This window comes from Vigna unguiculata, chromosome 4, assembly GCF_037176805.1.
Source record: "Vigna unguiculata cultivar grain cowpea cultivar isolate G323 ecotype 2 chromosome 4, ASM3717680v1, whole genome shotgun sequence".
Classification (NCBI taxonomy): Eukaryota; Viridiplantae; Streptophyta; class Magnoliopsida; order Fabales; family Fabaceae; genus Vigna; species Vigna unguiculata.
Genome location: NC_140795.1, coordinates 43,255,611 through 43,269,388, shown reverse-complemented (window position 1 = coordinate 43,269,388; position 13,778 = coordinate 43,255,611). Strand labels below are relative to the sequence as shown.

Genomic DNA, 13,778 nt, shown 5'->3' with positions numbered 1-13,778 from the left:
TAATATGTGAATCACTTAATTTAGATGCATAAAAAAGGTTTTATTACAAATGGATAATTTTCATGATACCAATTTATAATTCAAGATTAAATTAATAAAATTTTATAAAATTATATTTTTGTACAGAATATTTGAATAAAACTATAATTTATAACTAAGTTATGTAATACCTTAATTATTCATATGTTTAAGTTATAATTAGACAAATAACCTTTTCAATTTAAACTTAATATAAAAAAAAAGATCACGACATATTTTATATCACTCAACATGACAAGTCGATCTTTAAATATGATTTTTAATTTAAAATTAATTTGTTGATGGGTTCACATAAATTGAAATTGGATGTAGGCCGTGGATATCAAGACTGAGAAGTTCTAACCTATTGTTCAAATTGCCACATATTCGAACCCATTGTACTCCCACAGTCACTGCATCTCAATCCCATTCCTCAAGCTCAAACTCTTCGATGAAAACTCCATCTTACAACTCCAATATTTTCGAACGTCAAAATTCTGAAACAAAACCTATTTTGCATTTGTGAACTTCATTAATGAATCATTATCGAACCCTATTGTCTTGTCAAAGTCTTGTTTACCGAACAAAATCTCATCCTATATATATATATAAACTATATATATATAGATTGCAACCCAGAACTTTGTATCCCTACTCCCGTTGAACCCGAATGAGCAAAATCAATAGCTTCGTTGGTCCTCAGTTCCCTTTCAGATGTACGAAATGATTTACGTATAGAATTTTGCATGTTCTCTTTAAATGATTCATTCATATTTGTCAAGATTTGAATAAATTTAAACCTATTTTACTTTTATATCTTTTTATATTATATATTATTATTAATCATAATATATTATTATTAATTATTTACTATTATTTTTTTTACTATTATATTATTTATTATTATTAATTTATTACTATATATAATAATAAATAATATATATAATAATAATTAATCATATATTTATTTATATATAATAATGAATAATATATGTAGTAACTGTGACATCCCATTTAAATATATTAAATCTACTAAATTTAAACACATCGCATAATTATAGTAATCAACTTATAGTAATCAACGAGTAATCAGAGGAACATGACGCATCCAAGAAGGTTACTGGAAAGTACTAGAGCATACAAAACATAGTGTCATAACTAGACATGAATACTCTTAAGAGCCACACACAAGGGGCCGACGCATCCAAGAAGGTTACTGGAAAGTACTAGGGCATACAAAACATAGTGTCATAACTAGACATGAATACTCTTAAGAGCCACACACAAGGGGCCATCTAAGCTGTGTTAGGAACAAGGCAATAAAGGAAAGAATAAAGGAGAGAAAAATAGACACAGAGAATTTAACGTGGTTCGGCGTACAATGTGTATGCCTACGTCCACGACTACACTAGGAAGTATTTGTATTTTTGGTGTATATTAAAGCTTTACATAGAGTCTCTTATATAGTAAAATAGAGAACCACATCTCACTGTTCTAAGCGATGTGGGACTAAATCAAGCACCATAATTCTAACAATTCTCCCACTTGGGGTTTGATTTACATTACCACCTAGTGTAGTGCCTTCATCATCAATTTTCTCGAAGGCCAGTCGAGGCAATGCAAAGCCTCAACTTAGTTGTTGTGACAGTCTTGGTCAACATATCAGCTGGATTCTCTGCACCTGGAATCTTCAACAAAATCAAATCTCCATCATTTATCAAGTTTATGATAAAATGATACTTCAATTCAATGTGTTTGCATCTGGAGTGAAGAATTGGATTTTTAGCAAGATAAATGGCACTTTGACTGTCACTGAACAATGAAGGTTCATCTTGCCCTTTTCCTAATTCTTTTAGAAGATTCTTCAACCATATCATCTCTTTTGCTGTTTCTGAGATAGCTATATATTCAGCTTCAGTGGTTGAAAGGGAGACTCTTCCTTGAAGTTTGGACTTCCAACTGATAGTTGTGCCACCCAACGTAAAAATATAACCTGTTGTGCTCTTTCTACCATCCAAATCACCTCCCAAATCTGCATCAGAAAACCCCTGTAAAGTGAGATTACTTCTTTTAAAGGACAAATGCATCTTTGAAGTGCCCTTCAAATATCTCAATATCCACTTCACGCCTTCCCAATACTCCTTTCCGGGATTGGATAGAAACCTGCTCACAACTCCCACTGTATGTGCTATATCAGGTCTGGTGCAAACCATAGCATACATCAAGCTCCCTACTGCAGATGCATATGGCACTTTAGACATGTGATTTTCTTCTTCCTCTGTCTGAGAAGATTGCCTTTTTGAGAACTTTAAGTGAGTTCCCAAAGGTGTATTCCTGGTTTTAGCATTTCCAACATTGAACCTACTAAGCAATCTTTCAATATATTTTTCCTGAGATAAATTTAGAATACCTTTAGATCTATCCCTGGAAATTCTCATACCAAGAATTTGCTTGGCTGGACCAAGATCCTTCATTTCAAAATTTTCTGACAATTGTTTCTTCAACCTGTCAATTTCTGTCATATTAGCACCAGCAATCAACATGTCATCAACATACAAGGCAAGAATGATATAACTATCAACATATTTCTTCACATAACAACAATGATCTTCTTCACATCTGTAAAATCCTGAGTTTCTCATAAACTCATTAAACTTCTTATACCATTGTCGCGGTGCTTGTTTCAACCCATACAAACTTTTATGAAGCTTGCATACAAGATTCTCTTTGCCTTGTACTTCAAAACCTTTTGGTTGTGCCATAAAGATTTCTTCCTCAAGATCTCCATGTAGGAATGCAGTTTTTACATCTAACTGCTCCAGATGAAGATTTTTTGCAGCTACTATACTCAAGATAACTCTGATGGTAGTCATCTTGACAACAGGAGAGAAAATTTCTGTGAAGTCAATTCCTTGTCTCTGTTGGAACCCTTTCACTACGAGTCTGGCCTTATATCGTTTGCTGCCATCTGGTTCTTCTTTTAACCGATAGACCCACCTGTTTTGCAAAACCTTCTTTCCTTCTGGAAGCTTGGTTAAAGACCATGTCTTATTCTTCTGAAGAGACTTTATCTCATCTTCCATTGCTAGCTCCCACTTAATAGATTCACCTCCCTGCATAGCCTCAGCAAAATGCTCTGGCTCACCAGCATCAGTCAACAACAAGTAATGTAATGAAGGGGAGTACCTTTGTGGTGCTACAATTGTTCTGCTATACCTTCTAGTCGGTAATTCAGGAGTTACTGACTCTACTATCTGTTCAGGTTCTGACCTAAACTCTGACTCGGGCTCTGACTCAGGCTCTACTTCTGTATTCTGCCTTCTATTGGCTACATCACTTTCTGAAACTTCTTCTAATGATACCTGCTCTGACTTTTTATTTGCATTTGCAAATTCTGCAGTCCTGTCCTTATAGAACATGTTTTCATTAAAAGTAACATTTCTACTTCTGATAATTTTCTTGTTTTGGTCATCCCAAAACCTGTAGCCATACATGTCAGATCCATAGCCAATGAAATAGCATCGCTTTGCCTTAGGGTCCAATTTATCTCTACTATTAGAGTTCAACAAAATATATGAAGCACAACCAAAAACTTTCAGATGTGAAAGGTTTACCTCATTTCCAGACCATACTTCTTCAGGTAACTGATAGCCTAAAGGAACTGATGGTCCTCTGTTTATGAGATAGGCTGCTGTGCTTATTGCATCTGCCCAAAATACCTTGGGTAATCCTGACTGGATTCTCATACATCTTGCTCTCTCATTCAAGGTTCTGTTCATTCTTTCTGCCACACCGTTTTGTTCTGGTGTTCCTGGAACCGTCTTGATCATTCTGATCTCATTCTCTGAACAAAACTCCTTGAATTGATTACTGTCATATTCTCCACCATTATCAGACTTCAAACATTTAATCTTTAAACCTGTTTGAGTCTCAACCTCCTGTTTCCACCTTTTAAACACAGAAAACACATCAGATTTATTTTTAAGAAAATAAACCCATACCTTTCTTGTAGAGTCATCAATGAAGGTTACGTAATACTGTGAACCTCCAAGAGATTTCACTGGAGCTGGCCCCCAAACATCTGTATGCACTAGTGCTAGTCTTTCAACTTTAGACGACTTACTTGTTTTGGAGAAGCTAACCTTTTTCTGCTTTCCAAAGATACAATGTTCGCAAGGTCCAACGTCAACATGCTTCAAGTTAGGTATTTTACCTTTTGAGACCATGAGCTTCATTCATTTCTCACTCATATGCCCAAGTCTCTGATGCCACAAAGAGGAACTGTTGCCAACTTCTGCAACTGATATCATATCCTCATCTGCAATCATGTAAAGAGATCCTCGCTTCTAGCAACAATAAGATTACCTTTCATTACTTTCCAGTGTCCATCTCCAAAGGTGGTGTAATGTCCCTCATCATCCAACTGCCCTATAGATATTAAGTTTCTCTTTAAGGCTGGAATATGTCTGACATTCTTCAAAGTCCACACACTTCCATTAGAGGTTCTGATATTGATATCACCTCTTCCTATAATATCAAGAGATTTTCCATCTGCAAGGTAGACCTTCCCAAACTTTCTTGGAACATAGTTAGATAATAGTTCTAAAGAAGGTGTAGTATGAAATGACGCACCTGAGTCCATAATCCATGAATCAATAGAACTATCTAGACTACATAATAATGCATCTTCAATTTCATCAGTTGCTGCATTTGCTGATTGATCACTATCTTTCCTCTTGTTGTTGTTGTTCTTCCTTGGAGCCCTACATTGATTTGTAAAGTGACCCCTTTTCTGACAATTCCAACAAGTGATATCATTCCGGAATTTTGGTTTTGATTTCTCTCTAGACTTTGATCTGCCTCGGCCTTGATTACGACCTTTCTGGCTACTTCTTCCTTTAGTTTCAGTACTCAATGCTGAACCGGAACTAGAACTGGAAGATTCCCCTGAACTTTTCCTGCGAACATCTTCGCTTAAGATCAAGTCACGGATGTTATCAAGCTTCAACTTACTATTACTTGCAGAATTACTAACTGCAGTAACAGTTGCACTCCAACTTTCCGGAAGAGATGATAATAAAATTAATGCTTTCACCTCATCATCAAATGTTATCTGCACTGATGTCAACTGCGCAATAATTGTATTGAATTCACTAATATGATTAGTAATCGAGTTACCTTCACCCATTTTTAGGTTGACTAGCCTGCGAATCAAATACACTTTATTGGCTGCAGATGGCTTCTCATACATATTTGACAATGCCTTCATCAAATCTACGGTTGTGTTCTCGTTCATGATGTTGAACGCAACATTCTTGGCTAATGTCAATCGGATCACACCGAGTGTCTGCCGATCTAACAAATCCCATTCCGCCTGCTCCATGTCAGTTGGCTTCTGCCCTGTTAAGGGTAGATACAACTTCTTCTGATACAGGTAGTCCTCTATCTGCATCTTCCAGAACCCGAAGTCACTGCCATCAAACTTCTCAATCCTCACCTTCCCTTCTTCCAATGCCATTGCTCTTGCTGCTTTGACGAAAGCTCCTGTTGCTTTTGACCAAAGCTCTTGCTGCGGCTTTTGACCAAAGCTCCTGCTGCCTTTGACCAAAGCTCCTGCTGCCTTTGACCAAAGCTCCCACTACTTCTCTAAACTGAGATCCCCAAGAAGAAAAAATAGAAACCAAATCTTTTCTGATGTGGAAGATCAGACAATGCTGCAACCACAGAGCATACTAAGAAAAATGGCTCTTGATACCAATTGTTAGGAACAAGGCAATAAAGGAAAGAATAAAGGAGAGAAAAATAGACACAGAGAATTTAACGTGGTTCGGCGTACAATGTGTATGCCTACGTCCACGACTACACTAGGAAGTATTTGTATTTTTGGTGTATATTAAAGCTTTACATAGAGTCTCTTATATAGTAAAATAGAGAACCACATCTCACTATTCTAAGCGATGTGGGACTAAATCAAGCACCATAATTCTAACAAGCTGCACTGCTACCACCGTCACGTCTACCTTCAACATTCCCTCCATCTGCTCCCACCAACCAGGTGATCATCGCAAAAGAGAAAACGAGACAAGAACATACACAAAAATGAAAGGGTAAGCTAGTGCAAGTTAAATTTAAAATATTATAGTAGACGAATACTTAAAACAGTCCAAAAATGCAACACAATAGACACAAAGAATCATGTTATAGCAAACATACAAGACGCTAAGACTCAATTATCCGGATAAATATATTAAAATCGGATTCACTTGACGCTTGTACTTGTGGTGGCCTCTACTGCTATGCAGAGCCATTGCCAATGGGTTTCACCCTACCACACACAAGGTTAGCCTTCAGGCGTCTAAGGCCATTATCCTGCCAGAGACTAGGGCCTCCCGCTACTCTCACCACTTGGATCAGTTTGCTCTACATGAGACTCACTGACCCTTTAGAGTTTCGGGATGCGGTCCTTATCTTAATATATACACTACACACCACCATGAGATCTCCCCACGAGACTCATGGAATTACGCCTATCTCACAACCAAAACCATGTTTCTCATACCAGTTCCATCACTTTTATTTCATTCATCAAACTCTCATGTTAAAACACCACCAACCCACAATTCCATGATCAATCTCATACCAAACATGCAAATTTCATTCATAGGATTCTAACAACCAAGCATATTCACATACATCATGTTTGGGAAGAGTAAAACAGACAAAACATGCTACAAATCATCCAACCATTCAAGAAAACAATGTCAGAACGCACCACTGCACTAGCCTCGCTCAAGCTAGGAGCCCTCGCTCAGGCGAGGGAAGTTGCCTCGCTGAAGCTACAGGCTCTTGCTTAGGCGAGACTGCAACAGTGGCCCCTAGGAGATTTCACGAGCTCTCGCTTAGGCGAGGCCTTCTCGCCTGAGCGAGACGGGACGTCGCTCAAAATGCGAATGGGCCACTTGGGCGAGCGCTCGATGCAGAACCTTGGGTGAGCTTCTGCTATTCTCGCCTAGGCGAGGCAGGCTCGCTTGGGCGAGAATATCAGCTCTCCCCCACTGTTCCACGCATGCAGGGCAGAAAATAATACAAGACAACATCTAGAATACGAGTCAACCATTTGCACATGATTAAAAATACCATTCAAGCACCCAGAATCATGGAACAGAACATAAACATGCGAGAATAACTTTAAAGCTTAAAAACCTAGCTTCCCTTACCTTGCTTAGATGCTAACAAAACACAATAGACCTGCAACTAAGGAGTACCACAGCTCTAAGGGTTAGAGCAGTGAGCTGAACACAGAACGAAGACAAACCAGGGTATGAGACTAAACCCTAACCCGACCAACATGCTCAAACAGTGAAAAGGGGAAGAAATAGACCAGAAAGCTCTAAAATTCAACTTACCAGGAGGTACAAGATGGGTTTTGTTAGCTTGGAGATGGAAGAAGGTCGTGCCCTAGCAGAGCACCTAGCAGAAGACAAGAGAGGGGAAAGAAGTTGTTTCTGAAAAGGTGACAAGTGAGGAATGTGTCAGCTGGAAGGGATATTGGGTCCTCTGGAGGGCTGGCCTTGAACCTACGAAAAGGCCAAACCCAAACACATAAGGCTGAAAAATGGGGCTTACAGTAACTAATAATATATTTGTATATAATAATATGTATAATAATTTTTATAATTAATTAATAATAATAAATATATATATATATATATATATATATATATATATATATATATAAATATGTATAATAATTAATGATAGTTACTATATTGTTAAATTTTAATATTTTTAATTCATCTAATTATCATTTAATTTTATTTTTACCATCAAGGATATTTTAGTAATTTTCAAAATTTTATCTATTAAAACTTTTTTTAATCTATTACATTAATCAAATCACTCATTAACTTTTACCCAATTCATTCCAAATCCACTCTTTTTACTCTCTAAATCCATTAAAAAAAACATATTCATCCACTCAAATCAACACAAATATATCTTCAAACTCTCTCTTAAATCTATCTTATCAAGCGAACACACCCTAAGGTTTTATGAGTGTACAAGTGATTTTATTGATTTGACAAAGATTCTAATTTCACCCTTCAAATTTGGAACACATAGTTCTCAACGAACCAAAAGAGGACCATCTTCCCAACCAAAAGTCCAAAATGAAACACATAGTCCTCAACAAGTCAACCTTAAATGGAACACATAGTTCTCACAAGCAGCCAGCCAACAGCTATGATGGAACAAACACCGCCCAAAATCTTTTAAATAAATTCTTTTAAAATAATTAATATTACCTTATTTTTTTTCTAATTATTATAATTTTACGACGTCTTACACATATCATAATGATTTTATACTGTCTTACACATATCATACCTTATGCATGCATTTGACACTTTAAAGAATGTTTACAATTTTTGTATAATTACGCTTTTGGTTCTCATTTGTATCAATAGTTTCAAAATGATTTTCTAATTCTTTTTGGAAACATGAGCTAATTTGGTTTTATTGGTCAGGATTATAGCAATGATATGTTCGTAATTTTTTTATTTTCCTTTTATTTATTTTTTTTTTATTTTTTGTTTTTCTTTCATTTATTTTATTATTTTTTTAAATTGTTATGCGTTAAGTCAGCGTTGTGCCATAGTTAAGTGCCTTAGCTAATTATCATGGTCTTATATTTGATCTCATTCATATATTTATTATTTTAATATAATTTAGTTCTAATCTTTTTTAAAATGGGACAATTTCTTTCTTATTCTGATTGAATTTAATTTTTATACAAATATTATACTAATACTTTTTTATTAAAATTTATATTTTTATTAAATATTTTTGAAATTATTTTTAATAAAAGTACTTTTAGCAAGATTAAGTTTATTTAAGTTTATTTTTTACATTAAACTTTATTTAAATTTTATTTAAAATTTTAAATTTATTTATATTGATAGATTGATATTTTATTACATTACACTTTAATATTAATTTTTTATTTGAAATTTATATTTTAAATAATTGTTTATAAATTATAAAAGAATCACCGGTATAAAATTTAATCATTTCTAAACAAATGTTAGAGTTGATTTAAAAATAATTCAAAAAGTATTTAATAAAGAGATAAATTTTAATAAAAATATTAGTATAACTTTTATACAAAAATTGAATTTTGTATCAGTTTGACGATTAAGAAAATTGTTTCATTTTAAAAGAAAATTAAGACTAAATTGAATAAATATAACAAATGTATTAACTAAATTGAATATAAGATAATAACACGTGAGAAAGACTTCTACTACCACCATCACTCTCATATCACAATACCATCCATGTTAGATAATATTGACTTGATACGTGAATATTATAAAGAGTTTAATTCCATTATATAATATCTCAAAGGCAATAGTAAACAACATTTGTAAAAACACGAAGTTTTCAACATAGGTTTCATTAGTGCTTATAATGGAATGCCTGCATTTGTTTGTAAATGACGTATTGAGAATATATGAAATTGTGGACAAGGAAAAAAGTTAAAGTAACAACATGGCCATGGTTGGGAGAGTGGAAACTCAATTCAATTCCTCTCATTGTGTCTCTAGGATTCCACGCCATCGATGTGGGCTTTCAACTTTCTCTCCACAATATATGCCAGCACAATCAGGGAAGTCTTCACCATCTTCTGATACATCAATGAATTCAACAAAACCAGTCAGTGCTGCATTTCCAATACTGAAATAATATTTCCACTTGTGATGCATTCCAGCAGCACCCTGTGTAAGAAAGTAATCACAAACTTATATCAAAATGTTGGTGTTATATAACTGCCACATTCGGTTCAATAGAAAACACTAATTTTGTAATTATCAAAAAATTATCCCTCATATTTGTTTTCATCTTCATAATGATTTATATTACTAAAATAATACAAACAAAAACACTACAGTCTTGATATGCAATTGTAAGAAAAACATTCCTCAATTCCAAAAGGAGTAAAAGAGAAACAGAGAGCAAACAAGGTTATATAAATGTACCAGAAGGAGCTGGTATGGTACTTTTCACTCTTTGGTATGTTCCACCTTCTGAAGTTGGTGAAAAGAATATAACAAAGACGATTGCATGTTAGCTATTTCTACGAGCGTCTCCAGTGCTGCAAAGAAATTCAATTTACAGAATGTGATATATCCTGGATGGCAAGAAAAGCATATATAGAGATGACTAAAATCACATTTACAAAGAAAGTGAGGGGAATTAAGATCTTTAGTCCTGTTATTCACCTTTCTCAAATGACAACTGGGAGGCTCGAAGCTTTGGGGAAATTAAAACTCCAAAAACTGATAAGGACTTGGATCGCTCCTTTTGATTCTATAAAAAAACACTAACAAGATTTGTACACTGGCTCAATTGACAGTTCAGGAACTTTTGCTAAGAAAATTCTACAATTTACTCACCATATTTCATGATAGTAACCACATCAGAGATCAAACTCACTTCTACTTGTAATGCTTAATATATGTTAATGAGAGGAGGTTTAACATTTGTAAAATACTTACATCAGCATTATCTGCAAGTCCTGATAAACTCTTAGCCATGATCACCTCAACAGTTCGTACAACCAAACATATAACAAAATGAGAAACGCTAACAGTAACAGCTACTAAAGCATTTAAGCAGCAGAATCAAATAACAGATTGACTAAAAGAACTATTATTTGATGCATAGGGAGAGGGAAAACGTACTGCAAGAGTTCACACGACTACTATCTTGTGGCTGGACATTCTCATCCTGTAACTCATGAGTACTCTTTTCTTCAGAGGATACCCATTTATGCAACATGAAGCATGGTTGTGTACCTGTTGAGACATGCGGGTTCTTACATTACAACAAAGGTTTCATCTAAATTGATAAAAAGAACATGTTACAGAAAAGCTTCATAAAAATGAAAGTGAAAGCATGCTAGCACACTAAGGTGAGAAAATAACACAAGTAGAATCAAGCAGTCGCCACTAACAACCATTTCCTTCAGCTTAAAATTTTTACCATCCTAGTTGGTTATCTTCAATGTTGTAACAGCTGAATGGAATTTGAAGTCAAATAGAGAACTATTAATGCGAGCAACACCCATGGAATGTCGAGCACTTGATAAGTCAAACCATCCCTGTTAATATATTAAAAATGGTTACCAAAAAGACAGAACACTTACTACATCTAGGAAAAGTTTTAGTTGACAAATTAGAGATTCAACTATAGTTACTAGCTGAATCAAAACTTCACAACCTCTCCATTTTATCATAAAATAGTTGAACAAAGTAATCCAACCAGCATTATATACCTGAGCTTCTATTAGTAACATTTTCTCTATCAGAATGACAGGTCAGAAAATTAAATTCAAAGCTATTGGTAAACCAGAAAATCATACATATCAAAAGATGATACCAATTTCTTGTATTGAATGGGTTTCTCTTTTACCTGTCGAAGTGTGGAGGATAATGTATCAAAGAGAGATAGGTAGTTATGCACTGAATCCATAAATTGCAATACTAGTTTCTCTTCGGCTCCAGGTAGTTGGAATTGATGCTGCAATTGTTGATCTTCTCCATCCGATTTCTGGGTCTGTAGTTCTTCACTACTTTCAAAATATTGATATTCTTCTTCCATGGAACTTAATCAGGATTCTGAATTTGGTGATTTGGCTTTCTACTTCACAACAAAATTCTTGTGCTAACCCTTCATAAATATCCCTTCCGATCCAATGAATTTGCAATTTTATGTTCTTCTATTATTTGTCCTGTAGAGTTTCTTCTAATCCTTTTTCTGCATCAGCAAACTAAACGGGATTTACATATGATCAACTAAATTAATAAGAACTATTCTGAAACAAAGATTTTACAACAAGTAAGCTTGAATGTACTACCAAGGACATACACAAGATCACCCCTAAATCCATGCCATTTGTGGATGAGACCAATGAATAATTGTATATGAAGAGATATTAGTGTGACCACGAAGTGAGAAAAATATTATCAAAAATTAGTTAAGGTGATCTAGACTTGGTGAAAAAAAGACCACTCTAAACACTAGTTGAGATAGTTAATTGCATCGTTTCTAACTGGGTAAAAAAGGACAGAAGGACCGGACCAGTGTTATTGATATCGGATAATACCGGAAACGCCAAAAAATCCTTTATGAAGTGGAAAAGAAGAATAAAAAATTAGGAACTCAGCTGGTACTCAACAAAAATAATTTGAAAAAAGATAAACACTTGCAGTGGCAGCAGCAGTAACGGGATGTAGGAGTGGCAGTGGAAGCATCAGACAGGTATTGGAAGTGGCAAATGGCGATGTGCAGTGACTCGACAGTGGGACTGCAGAAGAAGGATAGATGTGGGTAGGATATTAGAATATTAGGTGATATCCTTGATAATTTGGTCATTGAACTCAACTCAATAGAGTTGTATGATCCATGTAACCAGATAAGGCTAGGTTATGAACATTATTCACTCTAGATACTATTAGCCAATTCATTATCAATTCACCATCCACCAACACCACAAACACCTAACAACCTAAACCAAAAGTGAAATCACAAATACTTAACTAAAACATACATAACCTAGCTTGTCCTTTAATGAAGGACAAAAATGCAACTGTTGGCATAAAAAAAGCACTCACCAAACATGACGCTAACTATCTACCTTTAGTGTGATTGATTTGTTGATTTTCCATATACAATAGCACAAAACGCCATTTCTATTTCTCCCACAATTCAATTTGCAACCAACCCAAAACTAACAAATCCAATACCCTATAGAAGACCAGTTTCGCCCAATTGACGAGCAACGTATAAATGAACTCAGTTCAAGTAAAATCTACAAACACCCCATCGACAAAAACCACAAGATCTACCCAAAACACCAAATTCAAACACTCCAATGAAGAATTAAGACACAGATCCAAAATCCCATAAAATTCTCCACACCCATAATTCAACCAAAAGAAAAAAGAAAACCCCACAACCAAAATCACAGGAACAGCAATAAACACACAGCTCTGAATCAGGAAACAGCGAATCATACCTGTAGGAATGGCATAGAGAGCAGAAGAAGGGTTTCACCAACGGTAGACACACTTGAAGAGTGTGATAAAGCCGAATAGACCAAAGTGAAAATATATTAAAATTATACTTTTAACTTTAATAAATTTCCTATTTAAAAAACTTATATTGTTGACCGGTTAAATAACACTTTATAAAGTAACTATTATTTTCATTTCGAGTATCACATTTTCTTTATAATTTTATAGTTAACATTATCATTTTATATTACCTGTATGTTTTATCATCCTAGAAATATAATCAGACACGAACCAATGCTTTGTTTCGTTGCATGATTGAGATATACCAATGTCCTCTTTCATGCGTGTTGTCCATTTAAATCAAACAAGATATAGTCTATGATCTATCAATTTACCTTTTGAGTTTTCACTTATACTTGATGGTTGTCACAAAACAACACATTTTTCTGCTTTATGGAATTGTTCACTTGATACAGGCACTTGTGGAAGTAGGAGAATTTTGTATGAGAAGATGATACGTTAACGTCTTTATGCTTTTTATCCTGTTATTTTATTTATTTATGTTTATACAATATCTCTTTGGGGATTTTGTTTTGTTCGACTTTGTAAGGAGATGTGTCCATGAGAAAGTTGGTTTATGGGTTTTCTTTGTCTCTCTTTTTCTTTCTCTTGCTCTTTTTTTTT

General features: G+C 34.6%; 1 pseudogene across 1 annotated transcript; it reads right to left on the bottom strand.

Moving 5' to 3' along the window:
* Window positions 1-9,379: 9,379 nt before the first annotated feature.
* On the bottom strand, window positions 9,380-13,275 carry LOC114182634 (uncharacterized; annotated as a pseudogene). The gene is made up of 8 exons (XR_014994194.1): window positions 13,097-13,275; window positions 11,491-11,848; window positions 11,062-11,179; window positions 10,761-10,874; window positions 10,575-10,594; window positions 10,299-10,386; window positions 10,056-10,171; window positions 9,380-9,794 (listed from the first exon to the last, which is right to left on the bottom strand). The product of XR_014994194.1 is annotated as an uncharacterized LOC114182634 (transcript).
* Between the last annotated feature and the right edge of the window lie 503 nt (window positions 13,276-13,778).